The sequence below is a fragment of the Muntiacus reevesi genome, chromosome 9, assembly GCF_963930625.1.
Source record: "Muntiacus reevesi chromosome 9, mMunRee1.1, whole genome shotgun sequence".
In the NCBI taxonomy this organism is placed as follows: domain Eukaryota; kingdom Metazoa; phylum Chordata; class Mammalia; order Artiodactyla; family Cervidae; genus Muntiacus; species Muntiacus reevesi.
In genome coordinates, this window is record NC_089257.1 from 36425210 (window position 1) to 36451300 (window position 26091).

Sequence of the window (26091 nt, forward strand, 5' to 3'; positions counted from 1 at the left end):
TAGGAGTTCTCATGGCTGTTGAATTATTTAATGGTACTGTTGTAGCTAAATACTGTGGAGCTCCAAAGGATAAGCAAAGTCAGCAATCCCTGGCCATCTGGGGGTTGGTATCATTAAAAAGGTGATGAGTTGCTCTGAGAACCTAGCACAGATGAGGGCCTAAGGAGGAGTTAACTCTGTAACCAGGGTCATACTGCCAATAGGCAGAGCCTGATTTTTTAGGGCAAAGTTGGTCTGTGATTTTATTTGTCTGCATTATTGTCCCTGTCCAGTACATTTTTCCATTTATTTGGCAGACAAACACCTGTTCTGGGTTGTAACACCTGCATGGCACTTAGGGGTAGATGGAGGCACAGGGGCATGTTGGCAATGCCATGGTGGCAGAATCCCGCCCAGGGTTTGGATCCTATGGGGGGGAAAGGTAGCAGTAGTGGGAGGCGTAACTGGAAAACATTTTTGGCACCCAGGCACCTGGATATACATCACATGGTTATGACGGCATTAGGTGATCAGCCTATAGGATTGGCTATCTATACATTGTTCTAGTTAATGGTTAATGCTGCTGCCTCTGCTGCTAAGTCACTTCAGTCGTGTCTGACTCTGTGCAACCCCATAGACAGCAGCCCGCCAGGCTCTTCTGTCCATGGGATTCTCCAGGCAATAATACTGGAGTAGGTTGTCATTTCCTTCTCCAATCCATGATGCTTGCTAAGTCGCTTCAATTGTGTCCAACTCTGTACGACCCTATGGACAGCAGCCCACCAGGCCCCTCTGTTCATGGGATTCTCTAGACAAGAATACTGGAGGGGATTGTCATTTCCTCTCCTAGTTGATGGTTAAGTAAGCGATTTTTCCAAGGGTTGACGGTAATGTTGACAGGTGCATGGTGGATAAGGGACGGCACCACCTGTTACAACAAGGGACACCAAAAGGCTGCAAAGCAGCCTGCACATAACAGATTACTGAGCACTAGCAAAAAGTTTTCTCCTCATCTTTGGTTGTCATGGCTATAGCAACTGAGCCTATCATGAAGGAGGGTCCACTATACTGTGGAGCAATTTAGTTAGTAGGGAGAATTGATCATAGAGACATCTAATGAGAATAAGGCTTCCCACTACAGTGAGATAACAGACAGCTAACTGCAGCTTCTGACCCAAATCCCAGCCCTGGGGTGTGACAGAAGCTAGTCCTATAGCAAAGAGCACAGTAATAATACCAATCAGGGATAGAGTCCAGGGTTGACAGTGAAAATCCATTAATATTTTGATAGCCAGATCCTCAAGTTTCTGCTGTGCATTGATCAGCCAGCTACCAGAGTGTGGCTGGAGAAAGACTGAAGAATCCTCAAGCATTCTGCTGTGTGTTACTAGTCAGCTTCCAGATCAACTAGAGCAGGGCTCAGCGTCCTTCATGGGTGAGGGTTGTTTTTTCTGGAACCAGACCTTGAGTGGGTTTTGGCGGTCCCAAACTGTTTTCCAAGTGTCCTCCCAGGAAGCTGCTGACTTCTTAACTCTGGTATGGTGGATCCAAGGGATGAAACCTATAACTTAAACAGCAATAGGGGTTGCCAGGTCAACCATGTGAGGGCCTGTCGAAACTGGCTGAAATGATTCCTTCTTTTAATATTTAACCCATATCTCATCTCCTGGCTGATAGGGATGAATCCAATTGCCCAAAGGAATGGGTGTCCTTTTTAAAGTTTCCTGGTCGATATGGTGTAAGACTTCTCCAGGGCCTGGAGGTGTCAGGACATCTCCAGATCATCTAGCTTTTGATGGTCTCCCTTGAGCTTTTCTACTACTGGGGGTAGTCTCCCATACAAGATCTCAAAGAGAGAATAGCCAGAAGTCCTCGGGATGCATTTACAGAGGGAGATGAGAGTCCCCAGAATGATAAGGCAGCTTGTTCTAGCATTGTCTGGGTGTTGGCAGGGGGATATTCTTGGGTACTATTACTTGGAAAAACAAACTTCACAAGAAAGTTAAAAGATGTATGGCACAAAGATTAATAGAAATAGGAAAGTTGCTGGAGGGCTAGCCAGGAGAACATTGGTTTGTGACATTAGTGTTTCTCTGGGTATGAGAAGATGCAAGAATGTGGACTCATAAAAATCTTTACCTGAAAACATCTAACTATCTGAAGGCCTGTTTTTCTGGGGTTTTCCCAGAGCACAGAGTGCCTTACTTTTTGTCTCCACCCTGAACTCTTTTCAAGGGGGTGTTGAAGGTCAATATCTTGTAGTGGTCATGATTTAATCTTTGTAGAAGCAGCTGGCAACGGCCAACTTCCAGTCAGCATGGCCCCTTCATGGCCACATATTTGACCATGTTTGAATGGTATTTCATGGCCGTTGTGTCCCATGGTGTTGGGAAGACTCATTCCCAGGTCTAACAAAGATTCCATTGACAGGTTACTCAATGTGTTGTCACTAGACCAGACCTTGTAAGTAGAAAAATTCTCTGGACCATAACTGTCTTATTGGCCTCTTTGTCCAAGAAAATATTTCCTCTTGTTGCCTCTCCCCATATCTAGAGTTACATTATTACAATGATTGATCTCATGTGGAACTCAGTTCAGTTCAGTTCAGTTCAGTTCAGTTGTTCAGTCGTGTGTGACTCTTGGTGACCCCATGAACCGCAGCACGCCAGGCCTCCCTGTCCATCACCAACTCCCAAAGTTTACTCAAACTCATGTGCATTGAGTTGGTGATGCCATCTAACCATCACATCCACTGTTGTTCCCTTCTCCTCCTGCCTTCAATCTTTCCCATCATCAGGGTCTTTTCAAATGAGTCAGCTCTTCGCATCAGGTGGCCAAAGTATTGGAGTTTCAGCTCTAACATCAGTTCTTCCAATAAACACCCAGGACCGATTTCCCTTAGGATGGACTGGTTGGATCTCCTTGCAGTCCAAGGGACTCTCAAGAGTCTTCTCCAACACCACAGTTCAAAAGCATCAATTCTTCTGCACTCCCCCTCTTTATAGTCCAACTCTCACATCCATGCATGACCACTGTACAAACCATAGCCTTGACTAGATGGACGTTTGTTGAAAAGTAATGTCTCTGCTTTTTAGTATGCTGTCTAGGTTGGTCATAACTTTCCTTCCAAGGAGTAAGCGTCTTTTAGTTTCATGGCTGCAATCACCATCTGCAGTGATTTTGGAGCTCCAAAAGATAAAGTCTGACACTGTTTCCACTGTTTCCCCATCTATTTGCCATTAAGTGATGGGACTGGATACCAAGATCTTAGTTTTCTGAATGTTGAGCTTTAAACCAACTTTTTCACTCTCCTGTTTCACTTTCATCAAGAGACTCTTTAGTTCTTCTTCACTTTCTGCCATAAGGATGGTGTCATCTGTATATCTGAGGTTATTGATATTTCTCCTGGCAATCTTGATCCCTTTCATCCAGTCCAGTGTTTCTTATGATGTACTCTGAGAATAAGTTAGTATAAGTTAAATAAGCAGGGTGACAATATACAGGCTTGATGTACTCCTTTCCCTATTTGGAACCAGTCTGTTGTTCCATGTCCAGTTCTAGCTATTGCTTACTGACCTGCATACAGATTTATCAAGAGGCAGATCAGGTGGTCTGGTAGTCCCATCTCTTTCAGAATTTTCCACAACTTGTTGTGATCCACACAGTTGAAGGCTTTAGCATAGTCAATAAACCAGAAATAGATGCTTTTCTGGAACTCTCTTGCTTTTTTGATGATCCAATGAATGTTGGCAATTTGATTTCTGGTGCCTCTGCTTTTTCTAAAACCATCTTGAACATCTGGAAGTTCACAGTTCACATATTGTTGAAAGCTTGGAGAACTTTGAGCATTACTTTACTAGGGTGTGAGATGAGTGCAATTGTGTGGTAGTTTGAACATTCTTTGGCATTGGAATGAAAACTGACCTTTCCAGTTCTGTGGCCACTATTGAGTTTTTCCAAATTTGCTGGCATATTCAGTGCAGAACTTTCTTAGCATCAACTTTTAGAATTTTAAAGAGCTTAACTCGAATTCCATCACCTCCACTAGCGTTGTTCATGGTGATGCTTCCTAAGGCCCACTTGACTCCACATTCCATAATATCTGGCTCTAGGTGAGTGATCACACCATCGTAATTTTCTGGGTTGTGTAAATCTTTTTTGTACAGCTCTTCTGTGTATTCTTGCCACCTCTTCTTAATTTTTTCTGCTTCTGTTAGGTTCATATCATTTTCTGTCCTTTATTGTGCCCATCTTTTGCATGAAATGTTCCCTTGGTATCTCTAATTTTCTTGAAGAAATCTCTCAGTTCAGTTCTCACATCCATACATGACCACTGGAAAAACCATAGCTTTGACTAGACGGACCTTTGTTGGCAAAGTAACATCTTTGCTTTTTAATATGCTGCCTAGGTTGGTCATACCTTTCCTTCCAAGGAGTTCAAGGCTGTTATCACCATCTGCAGTGATTTTGGAGCCCCCAAAAATAAAGTCAGCCACTGTTTCCAATGTTTCCCCATCTATTTCCCATGAGGTGATGGGACCAGATGCCATGATCTTAGTTTTCTGAATGTTGAGCTTTAAGCCAACTTTTTCACTCCCCTCTTTCACTTTCATCAAGAGGCTTTTTAGTTCCTCTTCACTTTCTGCCATAAGGGTGGTGTCATCTGCATATCTGAGATTATTGATATTTCTCCAGGCAATCTTGATTCCAGCTTGTGCTTCTTCCAGCCCAGCGTTTCTCATGATGTACTCTGCATATAAGGTAAATGCTTCAGAATAGAAGAAAAAGGTCTATGAGTAGAGAGGCTATGCATCAGTTCTCTCAGGAAGAACACCGTTCTCCCAAATACACTTCAGTCAGTGTCTGATGAAATTGCTGCCCTTCTCAGTGATAGCTGTTTCATTAGAATTGGAAATCATGTGTTGAGATGATTACACCTGCACAGGTGTAAAGTGGCGATGGAGGCTTCGTGTTACGGTTGTCCTTCACTTAGCTGGTTGTGGGCAATTGTCGGGGTTGAGTGAGCACTGTAGTGAGCCACTCCAGAACCTACTAAGATTACAGGAAAAGCAATTCTGGCAAGAACAGACTTCTCTGAAAGATAGAAATTTAATTTGGGAGAACCTGGATTAGAATTCTGCTCTGCCTGAATCTGTCTATAGTTAAAGTACTTCTAAATTTTAAAAGAAGATATTTCAATGTTTCAGTCTGTCAGTGAATTATGTTTTCTCTTGGACTTAATAAACATACTCTTCCCACACATAGTGCCAAGAGTTGAGCATTAAAAAGTGAGTTTCTGTGAAGAAAAAAAGTTCACTGTTAATTTGAATATCATTTTATGATAAGTTTGTGTTCTAGTTTTTGTCAATTTAAGTATCTCTTGCATGGGAAAGCTGCTTCCCATCCCCATAGCCAGCCTCTTTGATTATCGCTGACACCAGTGTTCTCACTGGTCTAAGTCTCTGTGTTCTTTCTCTCTGCCACAGTCTCAACAGCCAGGGATGGCTGGGTCTAAGGCTACATGATTGCACAAGCTACAGAGTAGTAGTATCAGGCTTTCCCAAAATAGCAGCACCAGTTAACATCTCACCCAGAATATATCAGTGTCCCATGGATGTAGATCATCTCTCCTCTTTGGTAAATTCAGACATCTTATTTGCTGGTGTTAGAGAGATATCAAGTTGGGGGTCTTGATTTCCATTTCACATCACAAATGGTGACCATGACTTTATTCATTGTATTTCCATTGTGTGAAAAGTTTGTGAAGATGGAAGACAGTGGAATTGGGCAGAGGGCAAAGGCAAACCAAAATGGCCCATCAGAGTGGTCTTGAACTGGGCTAATGAGGCCAAGGTTGACATCCAGCCTGGATATGTTTTAGGATTAGTTGCCCTTGTGCAGGCAGCTCTGCAGCTGGGACCACCCCTTCTTCCTTGAAGGTGCATCTGGGAGGCGTTTTCCAGAGTCCTCCCTCAAAGCAGATTGGAAGAGCCCTGATGAGAGCTGAGACCAGTCGTGCATTGGCCACTTTCCAGCTGTGTGACTTAAGAAAAGTCCTTCCCTTCCCAGAGCCCCTCATCCTACCAGGTATCAGGGGCTGAGACAACAGCTCCTTCTGACCGGTGTACAGTGCTCAGCAGTCCACCGGGGGTTTCTATTCACCTCACAACCCTCTTACAGGCCAACAACCAGGCAGCAGCGTACATCCTGGGGCAGTGCAGCTCCTGTGTGGTCTGAGGACCTGCTTGTGTCCACCAGCTGCCTGTTACTGGTTCCTAACAAGGTACAGAGTTGGAGAGGAACTGCTCAGAAACCTTAGAGCAATGTGGCACAGTACTTCTATGTGTAATTAAACTAATAATTTAAAATGGGATTGAAATCGTTTTCTTTGTTTTCTTCATTTCTGGGTAATTTATATTGCATTTTACAAATAGATGTGCTTCCTGATGGCTCAGGGGTAAAGATTCCACTGGCCAATGCAGAAGGCACAAGATTGATCCCTTGGTCAAGAAGATCCCTTGTAGAAGGAAATGGCAACCAAGTTCAGTATTTTGGCCTGGGGAATCCCATGGACAAAGGAGCCTGGTGGGCTACACTTCATGGGATTGAAAAGAGTTGGACATGACTTAGTGACTAAAAAACAACAAGGTAAAGTCCATGGTGGGTTAGAAAAAAGAAATAATACAAAAATCCGGACATGTACCACAACATATTGAGGTGATATGCCTACTAATCTAGGGCAACTCCAACAAGATCATCAGATATTTTTAACACTATTTGAGGGAGGTGGCCCTTTTGATCCTTCATCACTGATTTTTACTGATAAGACCAGGGTTTGATGATGCTTTGTTCTATTCAGGGCCCCTTTTAAAATAGCTGAGAGAAGGAATTTTCCTGCCCATCTATTTCTATCCATTCTCTCACTGGGGATATAACATGACTTGTGGCACCTGTTCAACTTGTTGAAGAAGGAAACACTCAGGTTAGCTCTCTGGCAGAGAGTGAGGGGAAGACATAAATCTAAGAAAGGTCCAAACTAAGTTGGTGATTGACACAAACCTTCTCAGGTCTTTTAAATCCATTTCCAGGCATTTACTAACAGAAAGAATAAGGAAGAACTGGTATTGGTTGTACCCTCATTTATGGATGAAGTTGCTATAGGTGAAGATGGGAGGAAAAGAGAGTTTTGCAGGGACATAGTGCAGGTGGTGTTGGGAGTCCGTGGCCACAGCTGGTGCCACTGCTGTTTTCAATGTACAGTTCTCCTGAGTTTGAGGCCACAGTAGGCAAGGTGAGAGCAGGACGCCTGCGCAAGCAGCTTTCACACTGGGACCAGGATTCTAGATATGAACCTCATCTGCATAAAGAGGTCACTGTCAGTTACATCGAGATACTGTGTGTGTAGCCTCCACCCAGAGTCCAGCATGTAGTGGGTTCTTAGATAGTGGCTCAGGGAGCTGACTCTGCCTTGCTGTCGGGTCACTAAGACAGATGCTCAGACCAGCCTGAGGCATCCACTGCCCCTCCATCTGGTCCATGACCCGCTCCAGCTCAAGCACCTCCAAGGCCTCCTCCCTACTTGGGGTGGGGAGTGGTCAATTCCTAACCCCTGAATTGGACAGTAGCCCCCCAGACAGAAGGCCAGGCATCCTCAGGGACCCTGTCTGCCCTCCTCCCTCTCTATTCTCTATCTCAATAGAACTTTGCTGCACAAAGACCTAAACCTCAGTCTCTTGTTTCTTAAACCTCAGTCTCTTGTTTCTTAAACCTCACCTTGACCCTGACCCTCACCAGGGAGTCTCACCTACATATGCTCTGTCCTCTCCTTCCTCTCTGCCTTGGCTCCCTCAGCAGCTCCCATGTTCCCATCTCTGCCTCCTCTGATCCCTAGCAAAGCCCAGTCCCCCTGTGAGGGTGAGGCTTGGCTGGACCATGTGGCTGCTGGCAGAGCTGTGCTGGCTGACCTCTGTCCCACTTCTTGTCACCATCCAGCAGTGTCAGAAGGTTAGACCCCAGTAGGCTCTTTATCTTTTATGAGAAATGATGTCTGAAAACTTGTTCCAGGTCAAAGGGCAGCCTGATTTCTGGAGGAGACTCTAGCTCTGTAATCTTGAGAGCCTCTGAGTCTATCTACCACACCTGACAGCTCTGTGCTCCTCGGGCTGTGTGAGTCAGCCTGTGTGTTAGTGGGAGATCTTCTCACAAGGGCAAGTCACTTTGGGCAGGCTGGGGCCTTGAGAGGGTGTCAGGAAGCAGGTACTGTGTAGTATTGGAACGTTGCCGTGCAGCTCCTGGCTCTCTGTATTCATGGGAAGGTCAACTGCCTAACAAACAGCCCAGTATCAGTCCTTAGCACATAAAAGGGCACTTCTGTTCACACAAAGTCCAGAGGGAATATTCCTATTCAGGAACATATCTAGGCAGCCCTCCTCTAAGATCATGCCTTCTGCTCCCTCTTTGTGTGGCTCCAAGGTTGTGGTAAATGAAGGGGATCCCTTTCCCTCTGGCTCTACCAATCTCTTCTCACCCCCTACCCCCCATCCAATTGCCCCCAGTCTGATGGCACCTTGTACTGCATCCCAGTAAGGCCTGGGCTCACAGTCATGATTCCCATCTCTGACCTGGCTCACACATTTGCCCCACCTGGGGCCCTACTGTGTGGGCATCTCAGCCTGTGTCCTCCAGGTAGACTGCCTCCTGCAGCACCCACAGCACTGGAGTTGCCAAGTTCAGTCTCTGAGGGCTCATAGACTGTCACTGTGGTAGCACCTGCAAGATGCCTCCAGTGATCACCTCCAGGTGTCACATCCTCCTATTGAGTGTGACTCAGACTTAGGGCCTTGCATCCAACTGATAGAATAAGGTAGAACTGATGATGAGTGACTCAGAGGTTAGGTAGCAGAAGATATATGGCTCTCTCTCCACCTCTCTGTCTGTCTCTCTTTGTCTCTATCTCAGTCTCTCTCTTTCTTTCATGACTGGCTTGCTCTGGAGAAGTCTGGTAAGTGGCAATGGTCAGGCTAATGGACAAGCCCATAAGCAGGGCTCTAAAGCCTTCTGCCAGAAGTTTCATGGGTGAACTTGGGAGTGGATTGTCCAGCCCTACTAAAGGCTCTGAGACTATCCCCCTACAGTAGAACAGGTCAGCTACCTCCTCATGAGTGAACTGAACAGGAACCCTCAGTCGCTCCCAGCCCCCTTGGGACATAGTTGACCACTCATCCATTAATGCTTATGGCCCTTTCACCCTAAGCTAACCCACAACATGAGTAGCTGACAGTGATCAGGACAATGAGTTGGAAGGGAGGGATTCAGGATGGAGGGAGGGACAGAGCTGATGTGACAAAGAAGGTGATTACCTTGATTGACTAAATTGAGGAGACAGAGCATCCTGAGAAAGAGATGAGCAGGTCCTAGGACAAAGCAAGTGGGAGGGCCAGCCACCCACAAAAGTGTGAACCTAATAAATCCTTGCTGCCTTCAGACACTAAGGTCTGCAGTGGTTCATTACCAGCAAAGGAAACCTGCAGGGGACGGGAACTTCTGTCCTTGGCAAACCTGGCCTTCCTTCATTGCCCCACCCACCTGCCACTACCTCCCTTTTCCTGGGTGGAAACTATCACTCCCCTTCTCAATTCCACTGTTCTTGATTCCCCCCTTTCTTGGGACCCTATAGCGCCCATGTCATCAGTCAGAACATCAGGCCATCGTGAGAGGCTGGGCACATTTATGACCAAATGCTGTTTATACCTACCTTGTGCCATTCCTCACGAGATGCAGAAGGGCTCATTATAACATTATATCTGTTTCACTCCAAGATGCAAGGTGAATGTTATGATACTTGTTTTTCCGATAGCAAAACTGAGGTATGGAGGGGGTATGACTTGCTCAGGGCCACTGAAAAGGGTTGAGCCAGATTTAGACTCAAACTTACATTCTTGAAATGCCCCGCATTTATAATTATTGGTTGATTAGCTTCTGGAGGAAGAAAAGCTATTTTCCTGCAACAAGTGTGATGGCTTACAGTACAACCCCTATGTTGCCATCCTGTCCCTCACTCATGATGGGTGTCGCAGACCCAGTGACCCAGAATTCTTCTCATAAGAGGCTTGTCCCCATCTGCCCTGCTTGCAGACACTGACCATTCACTCCTCATGTTCTTCCTCTGGCTGGTCTGCCCTGTGTCTGTACATAGCCTCCCCCTTGTCTCCCACAGAACAGGCCAGAGGTGGTAAGTTGGAGCTGACTGGTCAGGGAGGAAGAAGTAACATGCCATTCTCTGGCCCATGCGATCCACCATCTGGGAAGAGGACACAGAGCAGCAGGGCTACAGGGCCAGGTTGAGATTAAATGGGAGGCTCCCCGTTGGGGAGTAGGGCGAAGGAAGAGAAGGCTGAAACAGAATTCTTTCATTGATGAATTGACATTTTTGGAGTGTCCTTCTGTGTCAAGGTCAGGGCTGAAGTTACAAAGGAGGAGTAAGGGCTACATCATAGAGCTCTCAGCTCATGTGAAATCAGAGCTGAGGTCAGAAATCACCTTAGTCCCTCAGAGAGACTGAGACTCAGAGGGAGGGTGAAGAGATCTGCCCTTGGTCATTCAGCCAGTGACAGAGCTGAAGTCTCCTTCCCCACCTCGTGGGCCCATCTGGCTGCCAGCTCGGGGCTCAGACGACTCAGAAACTCAAAGGTGCCAGTTTCGGGGAGTTGTGGCTTCGTCCTCCTCTCCAGCTAAGTAAGGGAGGAGCTGGGACAGGCAGGATGCAGGATGAGGGAGCTTGCAGGAGAAAGGGCTGCAGTTGGGGGCTGCTTCTGTGCTATCACTCAAGGCAGAGGAAGAGAAACCTGCTAGCTGCTCTTGTCCTACCCATTGAGAGACAGGACCACAGAGGACAGAGTCACAGACATCATTCTCTCCAAGCATTTCTTCCACTTCTCAGGTGGGCAGATCGAGGAGACGGTTCCTTGCAGAAGAGTCATAGCAGGAGAGCAAATCACCGATGCCAGAGTCTGGTCTTCTCTGCCAGAAGCGAGCTATGACCCAGGGCCAGGAAGGGGGTGGAGTTGCAGGAGTCAGTGAAGGCTCTGGAGATGTGTTCAACAGACACCTGAAGGAAGCCTTCTGGTATCATAGCACCTCCCTCCATCCTTCCTAATGCCAGCCCTGACCTTTGGGGCAGCCCCTTCTCTGGGGAGGCGCTCAGTAGAACTCCAAGTGTTGGTCTCTGGGGACATTGTACTTGAGCTTGTGGGCTTCAGAGAGGTTTTCCAGCTCCTGCATGTAGCGCTGGTGCAGCCTGTCCACCTCCTCCTGGGAGGGATGTGGCGTCTTCTGCACCTCTATGGGCTTCCCCAGTGCAAGACACAGAGGTGAGTGGTGGCTCAGAGCCAGAACCACTGAAGGTGCAGTGACCCTCGGGGTTCCCAATAGTGTGGTCATCTGAGCAGGTAAGCACTCTTTATCTCTCCCTTTCAATTCTATTTTGGGTCACAGGTTCAAAGATGTTAAGGCAACTTCAAGATTCTGATATGTTAACAATACCAAGCTCCAGCTGGCATTTGTATGTCATATCTCCTATATCATCCTACCAATCCTGCAGTGATAGAACCTGCTATTATTCCTTTCAGGCCATGAGGCTCAGGGAGGTTAAGTAACTTGTTCAAGGTCACATAGCCAGAAACAATCAATGCCAGGTTGTACGTAGCTCTGGGGATGTGCTCTTAGCCTCAGGAACAGGTGGATCTGGGAGTCTCAGATGCCATGATTGGAAGTGCATGTATGGCTGGGAGGAGGTGGCCCACAGCCCAATCATCCTTCTTCCCCCTCTCCCTCCATGCTGGCCTGCAGTGCCCCTGTTCTAAGGAGGACATGGGAGGACATATCAACCTCCTTCTGGCTCTGCTTGGCTCAGAAAGCAGCTGTCATGTCTTATTCTCTTGAGAATGGTCTGGAGGCAGTAACACTATAAACGTTCATGAGAATATTACCACACAATGCAGAGAAAGTTTGGTAGAGGGGGTTACCTGTACTCAACTAAGAAATGACTGGATAAGTGGAGATGAACACACCTTTGCCTTTGGAACCTAGTTGGAGCTCAAGAAGAAAGCAAATGAGATGATCAAATAGCTGAAAAGATGGTGCTAAGTCCATGCCAAGTCTATTTACAGAGAAATTCCTCAGACTCTCCTTCATAACCTGCTAATTGCTACTTTACACATAATTCTAACAGGCTTAGAATGCCCTTTCCAAGGCAAGAAAGTATTCACTTTCTCCAATAAGCCTTATAAGACCCTCTGGTCAAAATTAAACTCTCCTTCTCTGGTGTAATAATAAGTCAAACACCCTGATTAAACCTCAACTTTGTTACAAAGGCCAGGATAATCTTTTGGAAGTGATTTATCTTCTCCATGTCTCAAGTTGCAATCAATAAAATGGAGATGGGTGTCCCACTTCAAAAGTTGTGTGAAAACTGAGCCGCTGCATGTAAGGAGCCCGTTCAGTGCCTGACAGAAGCAGGGGCTCAGTAATCAGCAGCGGCTACTGGTCTTCGTGCTTCTGTTACTCTTCTCATTCTAGACTGCCTTCATCAGGGTTACTTGCCTGTGTCTCTGTTTAACACTCTAGAAAGTGTGCTCCACAAAGTCAAGTGTGTACTGGTCTATGTCCATATTCCCTTGCAGCACAAGCCCACCTTTTGCTCTGTAGCCCTTTCCCGCCTCTAAGCCTGGGTCTAGGCTCATCCATGGTGGTGATGGGCCGGCGGTAGGGCATAAGACCAAAGCTGTACTGGAAGACTCCACGGCCATAAAAGAGCGGGACAGAGCCTCCCATGATCTTCTGAAGTCCATCCTGGAACCAGCGCAATCATGTGCCAGGAGAATTCTCAACCTGGTCATATATGTCATTCTCCCCAAAGGGGAAGATCGGCACCAGAGCTGCCCTAGAGGGAGACAGGAGAGAGGGCATGTGGAGGGGCAAGAAGGCACAAGCTCGTCACTTAGCCTCCTGTAGGGACCTAGTGATCGGGAACTGGAGGAGAGGACAAAGTCCTGGGACAAAAGTAGGAGGCCTCGGGTGTCTCCCAGACCTGCCACGGCCTTGCTTTGTGACTGTAAGCAGGACTTGGCCTGTCTCAGAGTCACTGTCTGGCAGTTGTAACATGATAGTGAATCCAGAATGCCACAGATATAAAACAATTCCAAACTTTCTGGAAAAATTTCTTCCAGCCCAGCTAGCTATGTATTCTTCATAGATGTTTAAAGATAGGAGAATAGTTCTAAGCTATGTCCCAAGCTCCATTGTCCCAGATTCCCTAGGTCTCCGATGTAATGCAAACTTTAAGCAATATGACTTTTGAGACTTAATCCCTTCACAAGATCTTCCTTCTAGAATATTCTCTGGGTATTTGTGCATGAGACAGTACATGGATCACCAACACAGAATCTTCATTGTCAATGAATTTAGACTCTCCCTGCCAAAATAGGATCTGCATTTGCCTATGCAGTCTTCTCTCCAAACTACAATCCTTGCCAATCTCCAGTTGAACCCAGAGCCCTCTCCCTGATACCTGTGCATCAGGGCAAGCCTGATGAAGCCCTTGCGGTTCCGCAGCACCACCTTGTAGGCTCCAGGCCTGGCATCCAGTGACTCCTGGACGCCCCCAACAAGGATGGCCAGCAGGTTGTCACCTCCTTCCCTGCTCAGAATGTGAGAAACACTCTCCTTGTCTGCAGCAACCATCCCTGAAGGGAAGAAAAAGATGAAGTACGGTTTTAAGGGGGCCAGGATGGTGGGTGAGGATGTAGGCTGGGCCCCACTCCAGTTCCCAGCTGGGAGTTCTCTGAGGACTGGGTGGGACCGCGTCTTTCAGGTCTTCCCAACCCCCAGTCAAGCAGATTGCTAAGCACAGTACTGTGGGAAGTGCTTCCTTGAGTCTAGCTTCCTTCTCCACTACACATTCACTTGCAAGAACAGTTGGCAGCCCTCCTTAAAATCCCTCCTCCATGCCAGCAGACCTCATCTACCTGGGCTACCCAGGGTTGGGAAGACTCACTGCCTATTATGATATAATCCCTGAAGACAGAGGCACAGAACCACAAGTTCAGCAGCATCAGATGTGAGCAGATCCCAGGGAACAGTGAGGAAAAACCAGTGCCTTCTGTGCTGTTGGTAAAAGCTCCAACAGCTGTGATCCCATGGGGGTGGTAGCCAGCAAGGTAGTTCCGGGAGGGGTTCAGGTCAGCAGTCTTGACCAGCTGCAGGGACAGCAGCCTTGTGAATTGGGGCTGCACCTCGTGACCACCCTGGTCTCCCTGATGACTTTCTGTCCTCTTCTATGTCTCCCCTGTGCCCAAGTGCTATCACACTCCCATGTGAGTGTCCTGAAATTAGAGATGGCCTATCAGAGGATCCTTGTTCCTGGTGCAGGCCTGGAGCAGAGGAGATGCTCTGGGAGACCATGGAATGAAGATGGAGAGAGCGGACCCATGAATGGATGAGGCCAATGTCCCCTGCCAGGGAAGGAAGATCCCTGCCCAAGGCAGAGGTAGGACTCCTGGCAGAGTGATGGTGACACAAGCCCCTGTCCTATGTGAAGGGAGACCTAATCCCAGGCAGAGCCCACCCAAAATAAAGGAGCCATCATAGGAGGGAGTGAGCATCTCTCTAAGGACTGTGGCAGCTGGAGTTCTGTCCCAGGTTGGGGTGGACCCCTGAGTCCCTGTACTCAGTGTAAGAGACCCCAGAGCACAGGGATGTGGGTGCCAGGAGGAGGGGCATGAAGTCTCTGGTGATGTCCACAGGTGTGAGTGGAGAGGGGGCCAGGGAAGTGTCCGGCCAAGACTGCAGCACTTCCTGACACCAGGTCATAGCCTGCCCACAGCACTGTACCCTTGCTCAGGCCTTGGCCTGTGTAGATACTGCTGCTCTAGGATAATGAAATCTTCATGCAGAAACCCAGGTCCTGGACTGATCTTCAGCATGAGGTGAAGGCAGCTTGTCCTGGAGGAAACACTGCCTGATTCTCCACCATCACCTCTTTAGGAAGCCCATAGGGTGCATTTAGAAAGCTCCAGTGCTCAGGAGTAGTCTCCTAATTTCACTAGAAACTGTACCATTAGGCCCTAGCTCATAGAATCACAGCGCAAAGGTTTGTGATGTGAAGTAGACCCAGCAGAGATGTAAGGACAAGGAATGTTGTTTGTCTGCCTTCAAGCCAGCAGCCACTGTAGCTGCCACTGACAATGGGCCTTGAAAGGAATTCTGGATGGAGGAAAACAGGATACTGGTCACAGTGAGTGAGGATGCACATCACAGGAATAATTGCAGTGAGCCCAAATTTTCCCATCTTCCCTTACATAGAAAAGGACAAAAATTATTAACTTGAGACATCTGCTTTTTGTGACTGGCAAGTAATCTTTTGAAATTTGGCTACATAGGTTTTTGGTTTTTTGTTTTTTCCAGCAAAATTTGTAAGTTCTGACTCCTCCCTTACCTTTTAGAACAGCTCCCCAGAGATTACTGAGAGGCTCTCTCCTGACTACAGTCCTCAGTAAGGTCCCAGAACAAAACCCCTCACAACTTTTGAGTTGTGCATTTGTTTTCAGTAGACAATGGAGACTCCCTGGCCCCTCTCCTTCCTAACCTCCTAACATCCCTGCAGGGCCTGCTCTGTAAAGCTGTGTGGATGACTTGAAAGTTCTCCTGGGAGGTGACAAGAGTCCAGAATCTGCGCTCCACAGCAACCCCTGCAGGCCTCAGTCCAGGACAGGGAGGTCAAAGTGCATGTCATCTCTCCCTCTGCTGGCCACTCGGTGGTACTGCCTGCCCTCTGCAGGTGTTGATCCCACAGGACTGCAAGTGGCCTACAATCCTGAACCCTGTGTATGTGGAATTTCTGCAATTCAGTTTCAGTTTCCCACAAAGTCAACAGAGCCCTATTTGACTAGAGGACGGACAGAACAGACATAGATAAGACTGGCACAGAGCAACTCAGCACCATTTTTCTGCCAGATGTACAAATGACAGCAGCTCCAGGTGTGAAAGGAGAGCCAGATGCTGACCTTAGAAGGTCCCAGGATGACCTGATGTCTTATGGAATCCATGCAACCCAATGACGTATGTGACAGCATCTCTAATTTACAATGGAGAAATCAAGGCTCAGAGAGCGTGTGTAACTCACCCCAGGTCCTACAGCTGGCGTGTTGCAGACCTGGTAGTAGAATCTATGATGTCCACCCTCAGAGGAGACACCACATACATTCTTCTCTCCTGTGTCCAGAAAGGGTCACCTGTCCCTGCCTGGCTCCTCTCTGTGTCCTCACTGCCTTCCTCTTCCTGTCCCCACTAGACAATTAACCATCACAGCTGCTTACATCCAAGGGTTTAGTCTGTCTGGAATTCAGGAATGGAGCAAAAGGTCAGTTGACTCAAATTCAGGGTCCTCCATTACTAATGTCTGATTTGGGGGTAGAGTCACGTGTCTAAACTGGGCATGAAGTACCCTGAGCAAGAGACTAAGAGACATGCAAAATACAAGGGATCAATTTTGTGTGGAAACTAGGATTCAGAATGGACAAGGCTCTGGCCTAGGACACACAGCACACTGGAGTTCAGGCAGGATTCATCCTGAGTGCTCTCTGCTCTGCTTCTATCCTCAGAGCTAACCACACATTTTAAAAGCAGTAAATGAACTCGCTGTGTGTCCTTGATCACACCTTCCTCCTTCCTCCAGTCTCATCATCTGATATAGTGTGGGCTAGATGCTGTCTTGATGCCTTGTATTTATAATTGAATCCTTCACCCCAAAACTTACACTCTAAAGGCTTTACACCTGTGTGCTAAGATACATATGTGTGCCTCACCAATTGCCCCACAGAGCCCTTCAAATCTCATTCATACATCAATCCTCATATTGGCTCCAGATCTCTACACATAAGAAAACAGTCAGACAGAAACTGACTCTTCTTGGGCCACACAGTGGTAAAAGCCTGTCTCCTGTCTCCAAGCCCAGTATTCTGCTCACTGCACACAGGGTCACATGGGGACTATGGTCCTGACCACTCCCTAGCCAGCCCCATACTTACCAAGATGGGGAAATAGTCCTTCATGTACTTCCATACAACACAGCGCCTTAGTACATCAATGTGCCTGCTCCCCTGCCAAGGCTTGGCTCAATCTAGGTACCACCACACTGCATACAGAATACTGATGATCCAGAATCTTGTGAACAGGAGGCCTATGAAGACCACACTGCAGAGAATGGCTGGGAAGGGAAGCAGAAGCTTTAGTGGTCAGCAGTCTGAAGGAAAGAGCTCTCCCCACTTGCCCAGCACTAGCAGCACTCTTCTGTCCAGTCCTCAGCCCAGGAGGAAGAAATCAGCTTCTCAAGCCTTCAAGGAAGAGGGAATACAAGCAACACATTTAGTGTCACCCTGAGCCTGGATTTGAAACCAGGTAAGACTGAGTCCAAACTCACTTTTTCCCACAGCACCAGACACTTTTCTCACTTGGGTCTTCCCCCTCCACCTCCTTCTCTGTCTTATTCATCAATAGATGCCTGGTGGAAATGTGACAGAACTCTCTAGTATCCATTCTGTGAGACCCCAGAGACAATAGAGATTCTTTCTACCCAACCCACTTCCTGTTTACCCCCAGCACATCTTTCCATAATTTTGTATTGCATAGATAGACCCTCGCTTTAGCTAAAGTCCTCCCATGCTTTATCATAACTTTGAGGCTCAGCTCAAGCAGCTCAGCCTGATTTCAAGCTCCCCACTGGTGGCCTGTCTTGCTCTCTCTTGCTCCAGCCTCACTGCACCCCATGTTCCAGCTGCACTAAGCTGTTCAGTGTTGATACAACTCCTTGGGCTCTTTAGCTTTTGCTCAGCTCTTTTCTCCACTGCTATACCTTGTCCTACTGAAGGAGAGAGAGAAGAAGAGGGCAACCCATGCCTGGCCTGTACATCAGGAGTGCAACAGGACTAGGAGCAGCACAGAGAGGAATTCATCCCAGACTTAGGATTTTCTGAGTTCCTTTCACAGGCTAATCCCAGCTTTAACTCAGGGTCAGGTGGTCTGTGAGGCTGTCTTTAATCTGAAGCCAATGGACCTCATTCTTAGAAAATATTGTGTCTCTCCATTCCATTCCCTCTACTTGACACCATGCTCTCACACTCTTTAAGAAGATCAACTTCCACTTGTATTCCAGTTGAAAGTAAGGTAGACTGGGCTTATCATTCATGGCCAACTTCCAGGAGGCAAGACTTTTGATCCAGTCTGAATAGTAGTAAATGCATAAGCTGAGTAGGTTGGGGCTCACAGAAGCTCACTTTATTCAGAGCACCTACAATGTGTCAGATGCTGGTGATCCACCTGTGAACAACACACATATTCTTGCCATTATGCTGGGGACTTCAGTGTTGTGTCTGGGGCAGTTTGTATTGTTTATTCAATTTTTTATGGTAGTAAAACATAGATTAAACATAATACTTATCATCAAAATAATTTTTTGTATTTCAGTATTTTTTAAAAAAATTTTTATTAGAGTATAGTTAATTCACAGTGTGTTCATTTCAGGTGTACAAGAAAGTAAATGAGTTATATGTACACACATATCCACACTTTTTAAAAATTCTTTTCCCATATAAACAATGCTCTATGTGCTCTATAGAGGTTCTTATTAGTTATCTATTTTATAGATCAGTTCAGTTCAGTTCACTTCAGTTGCTCAATCGTGTCCGACTCTTTGCGACCCCATGGACCACAGCATGCCAGGCCTCCCTGTCCATCACCAACTCCCAGAGTTCATGTCCATTGAGTCCGTGATGCCATTCAACCATCTCATCCTCTGTTGTCCCCTTCTCCTCCTGCCCTCATTCTTTCCCAGCATCAGAGTCTTCTCAAATGAGTCAGCTCTTCGCATCAGATGGTCAAAGTATTGGAGTTTCAGCTTCAACATCAGTCCTTCCAGTGGACACCCAGGACTGATCTCCTTTAGAATGGACTGGTTGGATCTCCTTGCTGTCCAAGGGACTCTCAAGAGTCTTCTCCAATACCACGGTTCAAAAACATCAATTCATCACGGCTCGGCTTTCTTTAGAGTCCAACTCTCACATCCATACGTGACCACTGGAAAAACCATAGCCTTGACTAGACAGACCTTTGTTGTCAAAGTAATGTCTCTGCTTTTAATATGCTGTCTAGGTTGGTCATAACTTTCCTTCCAAGGAGTAAGCATCTTTTAATTTCATGGCTGCAGTCACCATCTGCAGTGACTTTGGAGCACAGAAAAATAAAGTCTGACACTGTTTCCTCATCTATTTGTCATGAAGTGATGGGACTAGATGTCATGATCTTAGTTTTCTGAATGTTGAGCTTTAAGTCAACTTTTTCACTATCCTCTTTCACTTTCATCAAGAGGCTTTTTAGTTCCTCTTCACTTTCTGCCATAAGGGTGGTGTCATCTACATACCTGAGGTTATTGATATTTCTCCTGGCAATCTTGATTCCAGCTTGTGCTTCTTCCAGTCCAGCATTTCTCATGATGTACTCTGCATATAAGTTACATAAGCAGGGTGACAATATACAGCCTTGGCATACTCCTTTTCCTATTTGGAACTAGTCTGTTGTTCCATGTCCAACTGTTGCTTCCTGACCTGCATACAAATTTCTCAAGAGGCAGGTCAGGTGGTCTGGTATGCCCATCTCTTTCAGAATTTTCCACAGTTTATTGTGATCTACACAGTCAAAGGCTTTGGCATAGTCAATAAAGCAGAAATAGATGTTTTTCTGGAACTCTCTTGCTTTTTCGATGATCCAGCAGATGTTGGCAATTTGATCTCTGGTTCCTCTGCCTTTTCTAAAACCAGATTGAATATCTGGAAGTTCTCGATTCACGTATTGCTGAAGCCTGGCTTGGAGAATTTTGAGCATTACTTTACTAGTGTGTGAGATGAGTGTAATTGTGCAGTAGTTTGAGCATTCTTCGGCATTGCCTTTCTTTGGGATTGGAATGAAAACGGACCTTTTCCAGTCCTGTGGCCACTGCTGAGTTTTCCAAATTTGCTAGCATATTGAGTGCAGCACTTTTGCAGCATCATCTTTTAGGATTTGAAATAGCTCAACTGAAATTCCATCCCCTCCACTAGCTTTGTTCGTAGTGATGCTTTCTAAGGCCCATTTGACTTCACATTCCAGGATGTCTGACTCTAGGTGAGTGATCACACCATCGTGATTATCTGGGTCATGAAGATCCTTTTTGTTCAGTGCTTCTGTGTATTCTTGCCACCTCTTCTTAATATCTTCTGCTTCTGTTAGGTCCATACCATTTCTGCCCTTTATTGAGCCCATTTTGGCATGAAATGTTCCCTTGGTATCTCTAATTTTCTTGAAGAGATATCTAGTCTTCCCCATTCTATTATTTTCCTCTATTTCTTTGCACTGATCACTGAGGAAGGCTTTCATATCTCTCCTTGCTATTCTTTGGAACTCTGCATTCAAATAGGTATATCTTTCCTTTTCTCCTTTGCTTTTCGCTTCCCTTCTTTTCACAGCTATTTGTAAAGACTCCTCAGACAGCCATTTTTCTTGTTTGCATTTTTTTTTCTTGGGGATGGTCTTGATCCCTATCTCCTGTACAATGTCATGGACCTCCATCCATAGTTCATCAGTCACTCTGTCTAATAGGTCTAATCTATCTATTTTGTAGATGGTAGTGTGTATATGTCAATCCAAATCCCCCAATATTTCTTTCCCTACTTGGTTCCCCTGGTAACCATAAGTTTGTTTTCTACATCCATGACTCCATTAATGATATATAAATAAATAAAATTATTTGTGCCCTTTTAGTTGATTCTGCATATAAGTGACACCATATAATATTTGTCTTTTCATTTTTGTTTTTTTTTTTTTTTTCCTTTTCAGTCTTTATTTCACTAAACCTATCCAAACACTTAACATTACAGAAAAGAGACATAGATGAATAGAACAGACTTTTGGACTCTATGGGAGAAGGCGAGTGTGGGATAATCTGAAAGAATAGCATCAAAACATGTATATTATCAAGTGTGAAACAGATCGCCAGTCCATGTTGGCTGCATGAGACAAGTGCTCGGGGCTGGTGCACTGGGAAGACCCAGAGAGACGGGATGGGGAGGGAGGTGGGAGGGGGGTTCAGGATGGGGAACACATGTAAATCCATGGCTGATTTATGTCAATGTATGGCAAAAACCACTACAATATTGTAATTAGTCTCCAACTAATATTTGTCTTTTTGTTTCTGACTTACTTCACTCAGTATAACAATCTCTAGGTCCATCCATGTTCCTGCAAGTGGCATTGTTTTGTTCTGTTTAATAGCTGAGTAATATTCCATTATCTATATGTTCTACATCTTCTTGATCCATTCTTCTGTCAGTGGACATTTAGATCGTTTTCATGTCTTAGTTATTGTAAATAGTGCTGCAAAGAACATTGTGGTGCTTGGATCTTTTCAAATTGTGGTTTTCTTGACAAAGGCACTATGGAGAACTATAATGAGATACCTTATGAAATCAAAGATAGAGCTACCATTAGACCCAGCATTCCCATTCCTGGGCATATACCTGAAATGGTTTTTAGTGTATTGTTGATGACATTAATTCACTCATATTGTGTAACAATCACTATCCTTCGTCTCTGGAAGTCTTTTCATCTTCCCAAACTGAACCTCTGTACCCATGAAATAAGAACTCCCATGTCTGGTCTAGAGAATAGAACCCAACTTGTTCACAGTGGCTCCCTACAGGGTACAATTCACTTTTAGCGTACATATTCTATTTGGATGAGTTACAATAATATAGATTCATTTTTCACTCAGAAAATAAAAGATTTTAAAAATGCTTGTATTTCCACTTGACCAAAAAAACTCTCCTCACCCCACAGTATACCTCACCCTGGGCTCATATTTTAACTCCTATCAGCGGGCATTGTCAAACTTGGGAGTATTTCCAGTCCCTGAGAATGGAAGATCCCTTCTTTCCCCTCATAATACCCAGAAGGAAAAATGTAAAACCACACTTTACCAAGAGGATAGGCAGATTGGCTAAGGTCACACAGCAAGCTAGTAGGATGGGACCTGACATTCAGTTCTACAGTTTTGCTCCATCATGCTCCCAACATTCATTCATTCAACACTTATCAACATCAACTCTTCAAGGAGCTGGAGACACAGATGAGAAGACCACCTGTTTGAAAGGAGCTTACCTTCCTGTGTGAGTATGTGCATTAAAGAAAAAAAGAAAACAGAGTAAACAAGTAACCAATGGAAAGTATTTGTTTCTTGGACTTGAGACCTTGATGACAGGTCCCTGTTGACTTTTCAGGCCATTTCTTTGCCCCTCCCCCAAATGCCTGCTCTATGTCCAGCATGAGTCAGCAGTTCACTACATGTGCAGCATTTACTGGAGCACTGGAAACCCTTACTTTCCTGCCAGTCTGCATTCTGTCTGTGGACAACCTCTTAAGTATCTTTGAAAAGGGGCCCCATCTCTCTGCCCACTGCTATCCTCCATAGACCAAGGTAAGTAATCTTTTCAGAATTCAGAGCTGTAATTCAGAATGTGAGGTTCAAGAGGCAATTTGGAGGATACTGCATAGGTACAAAATCATTTCTCATACAAGCATTTAAACTGTAAAACCCATTCTTGGCTCTTGGGCTCTACAAAAATACAAGCACAATCAGGAGGCTGGATTTGGCCCTATTGACTATGCTAAAACCTTTGACTGTGTGGGTCACAACAAACTGTGGAAAATTCTTAAAGAGATGGGGATACCAGATCGCCTTACCTGCCTCCTGAAAAACCTGTATATAGGTCAAGATGCAACAGTTAGAACCAAACAAGGAACAACGAACTGGTTCAATTAGGAAAGGGATATGTCAAGGCTGTATATTGTACCCCTGCTTATTTAAATTATATGCAGAGTACATCAAGCCAAATGCAAGGCTGGATGAAACTCAAGCTGGAATCAAGACTGCCAGGAGAAATATCAATAACTTCAGACACACAGTTAATACCACTCCATGGCAAAAAAAAGAAAGTTAAAATCACTCAGCTGTGTCCAACTCTTTGTGAGTCCATGGACTGTAGCCTGCCAGTCTCCTCTGTCCATGGAATTCTCCAGGCCAGAATACTGAAGTGGGTAGTTGTTCCCTTCTCCAGCAGATCTTCCTGACCAAAGACTCAAACTGGGGTCTCCTACATTGCAGGCAGATTCTTTACCAATTGAGCTACCAAGGAAGCCCATGGCAGAGAGCAAAGAAGAACAAAAGAGCCTCTTGATGAAGGTGAAAGAGAAGCATGAAAAAGCTGGCTTAAAACTCAACATTCAGAAAACTAAGATCATGGGACTTCCCTGGTGGTCCAATGGCTAAAATTCTGAGCTCCCAATGCAGGAGGCCAGGGTTCCATCCCTGGTCAGGGAACTAGATCCCACATGTCATAACTAAGACTCAGCAAAGCCAAATAAATAATTATTTAAAAAAAAAAAAAAAAACCTAAGATCATGGCATCTAGTCCCATCACTTCATGGCAAGTAGATGGGGGAAAATGGAAATAGTGACAGACTATCTTTTCTTGAACTCCAAAATCATTGCAGATGGTGACTGCAGTCATGAAATTAAAAGACAGTCGCTTCTTGGGGGAAAAAAAGCTATGACAAATCTAGATAGCATATTAAAAAGCAGAGACATCACTTTGCCAACCTAAGTCCATCTAGTTAAAGCTATGGTTTTTCCAGTAGTCATGTATGGATGTGAGAGTTGGACCATAAAGAAGGCTGAGTGCTGTGGTGCTGTAGAAGACTCCTGAGAGTCCCTTGGACAGAAAGAAGATCCAACCAGTCCATCCTAAAGGAAACCAATCCTGAATATTCATTGGAAGGACTGATGCTGACGTTGAAGCTCCAATACTTCGGCCACCTGATGCAAAGAGCTAACTCATTGAAAAAGACCCTGATGCTGGGAATGACTGAAGATAGGAGAAGGGAGCAACAGAGCATGAGATGATTGGATGACATCATTAACTCAATGGGCATGAGTTTGAGCCAACTCCAGGAGAGACTGAAGGACAGGAAAGCCTGGCATACTGCCGTCCATGGGGTCATAAAGAGTTGGACGTGAATGAGCAACTGAACAAAAACAAAAACAAGTGCTATAGATACAATTCTGAGCCTTATCTTTGAGCTTCTTTGCAGAGCCACCACTGAGCCACCACCAGGTAGAGGAAGTTTCTCTCCATCCCGTAGACCTCAAACCAGGGGAAGCCAGAAGGTTGGTGATGTTGGCTCCCAGTTACCTCACCACCAAGCAATCAGATAACTGTCTAGGGGCTGATCATGTGCCCAAGCAACTCTACCTCACCCAATCTCTAGAAGCCATTCCCTGAAATTCATGAGAGAGAGGGGGAGGGGGTCAAGTGTCTTGACTAAAACTATTTGGACTCTTTGCTTGGTCCCTGCAATAAATACTGCAGTTTCTTTCACCACAACCCAGTATCAACATGGGAGCTTTCCTGTACTCAGGCAAGCTGGTACAAATTTGATTTGGTAACAACCGCTCCCTGTGATCTCTCTTCCACAGACATCGCAACACAGAAGATCCCTGAATTGCAGCCTGTCACACGCAGATTGGACCATGTTACTTCTATATCTAAAGCCCACCTGGGCCTCTCCTTTGTCCCCAGATAAGGGATTAGTACAAGCTCCTGCTCCTGGCACCAGTGGGCCCAGATACCTTTTCTCAGCTGCCCTCCCTCTAGCTCCAGGCCCAAGGCTACCTCACCTCCCTGTGCCGTTCCTGACACTCCCAGGACCCAGGATGGGCTGGGGGTTGGCGCAGCTAGTCAGACACAGCTCCCAGAGCTCCCTCAAGGCAAGCTGAGCAAGATCTTCCTAATTTCTGGTGATCCCCAGGCACTGAGCTGGTGATTATTCCCCCATCAGTGCACAGTGTGTACCAGATGTGACAGGTGCCCTAGGTTGCCCCTTTCCAACCCAGCTTGCCTTACCCAAGGACACCAAACAGCCGACCCACTGCAGGACCACCAGTGTCTGCAGCCTGCATTCCCATGGCACACACAAGGGCACGAACTCCACCATAATGGTTATTCTGCTGGCTCTGGAGTCTTCTCTGAGCTCTGCAACACCTGCTGGTTTCCATTGTTGTCAACAGTTACCTAAGCATTTATGGGGACTGGGGGTGGATATCTAGTCAGTCCTAAGATCTCATTGCACCTGCCCCAGCAAGAACCGATTTCCTGAGAAATCTTTAAAGACATCTGACCTGAGCCTAGCTGAATATGGAGGAAGAAAAGTACAGTTTACTCTTCAAGCAGAATATTATCTGCCAGATCATCTTTGCTCTAATCTTACCCATTATTAGGCAAGTGAAGCAGCAAGTATAGGCCAATCCTGTCCTCTTTTCACTTACCCAACTACTTGGCCTCAATCTCCTTTCACCTGCCAGGTCAGGGGTTCCTCTTCACATATCTTCCCTTCAGAGTTGCCATATAAATATCTCTTGGCCCCACCATCTCCTCCATCTCCTGCCCTATTCCTCAGCTCACCTGCACAGCACAACTCAAGAAAGAGCCATCTGCATTAAACACCCTCCCCCTCTCATTCTGCCCTCCCTCCTCTAGACTTCAGACATCATTCTTCCACAAAACTGCCCCTGACAAGTTCACCAGTGGCCTCCATGCTGCTGAATCCAGTGGTCAATTCTCAGCTCTTGTCTTGACCTCTCAGCAGCCTCAGACACAGTTGGTCCCTCCCTCCTCCTTGAAAGCACTTGGCCTATGGACACTACCCTCTCCTGGTTTGCCTCCTGCCCCTCTGGCTGCCCCTGGGTCTCCACAGTGGCTCTTATCCTTCACCAGGTTAAGTGTTTGAGAATCCTCCTGTCCCCTCAGTCTCTGGACCTTCCCTCTTCTCTCCACCCTCTCTCCTGCAGGGACTTCATCCAGGCTCATGGCCTTGGAATCTGTCTACAGGATGAAGGCTTCTAAACTGCATCTCCTGCCTGACCTCCCCCAGGCTCCAGACTTGACTTTGTAGGTGGGTACTTGACATTCTCTT

At 46.1% G+C, this 26091-nt stretch overlaps 1 pseudogene; it reads right to left on the reverse strand.

Annotated features, from left to right (window-relative positions):
- Positions 1 to 11178: 11178 nt before the first annotated feature.
- On the reverse strand, positions 11179 to 25113 carry LOC136175748 (2-acylglycerol O-acyltransferase 2-like; annotated as a pseudogene).
- Positions 25114 to 26091: the final 978 nt, after the last annotated feature.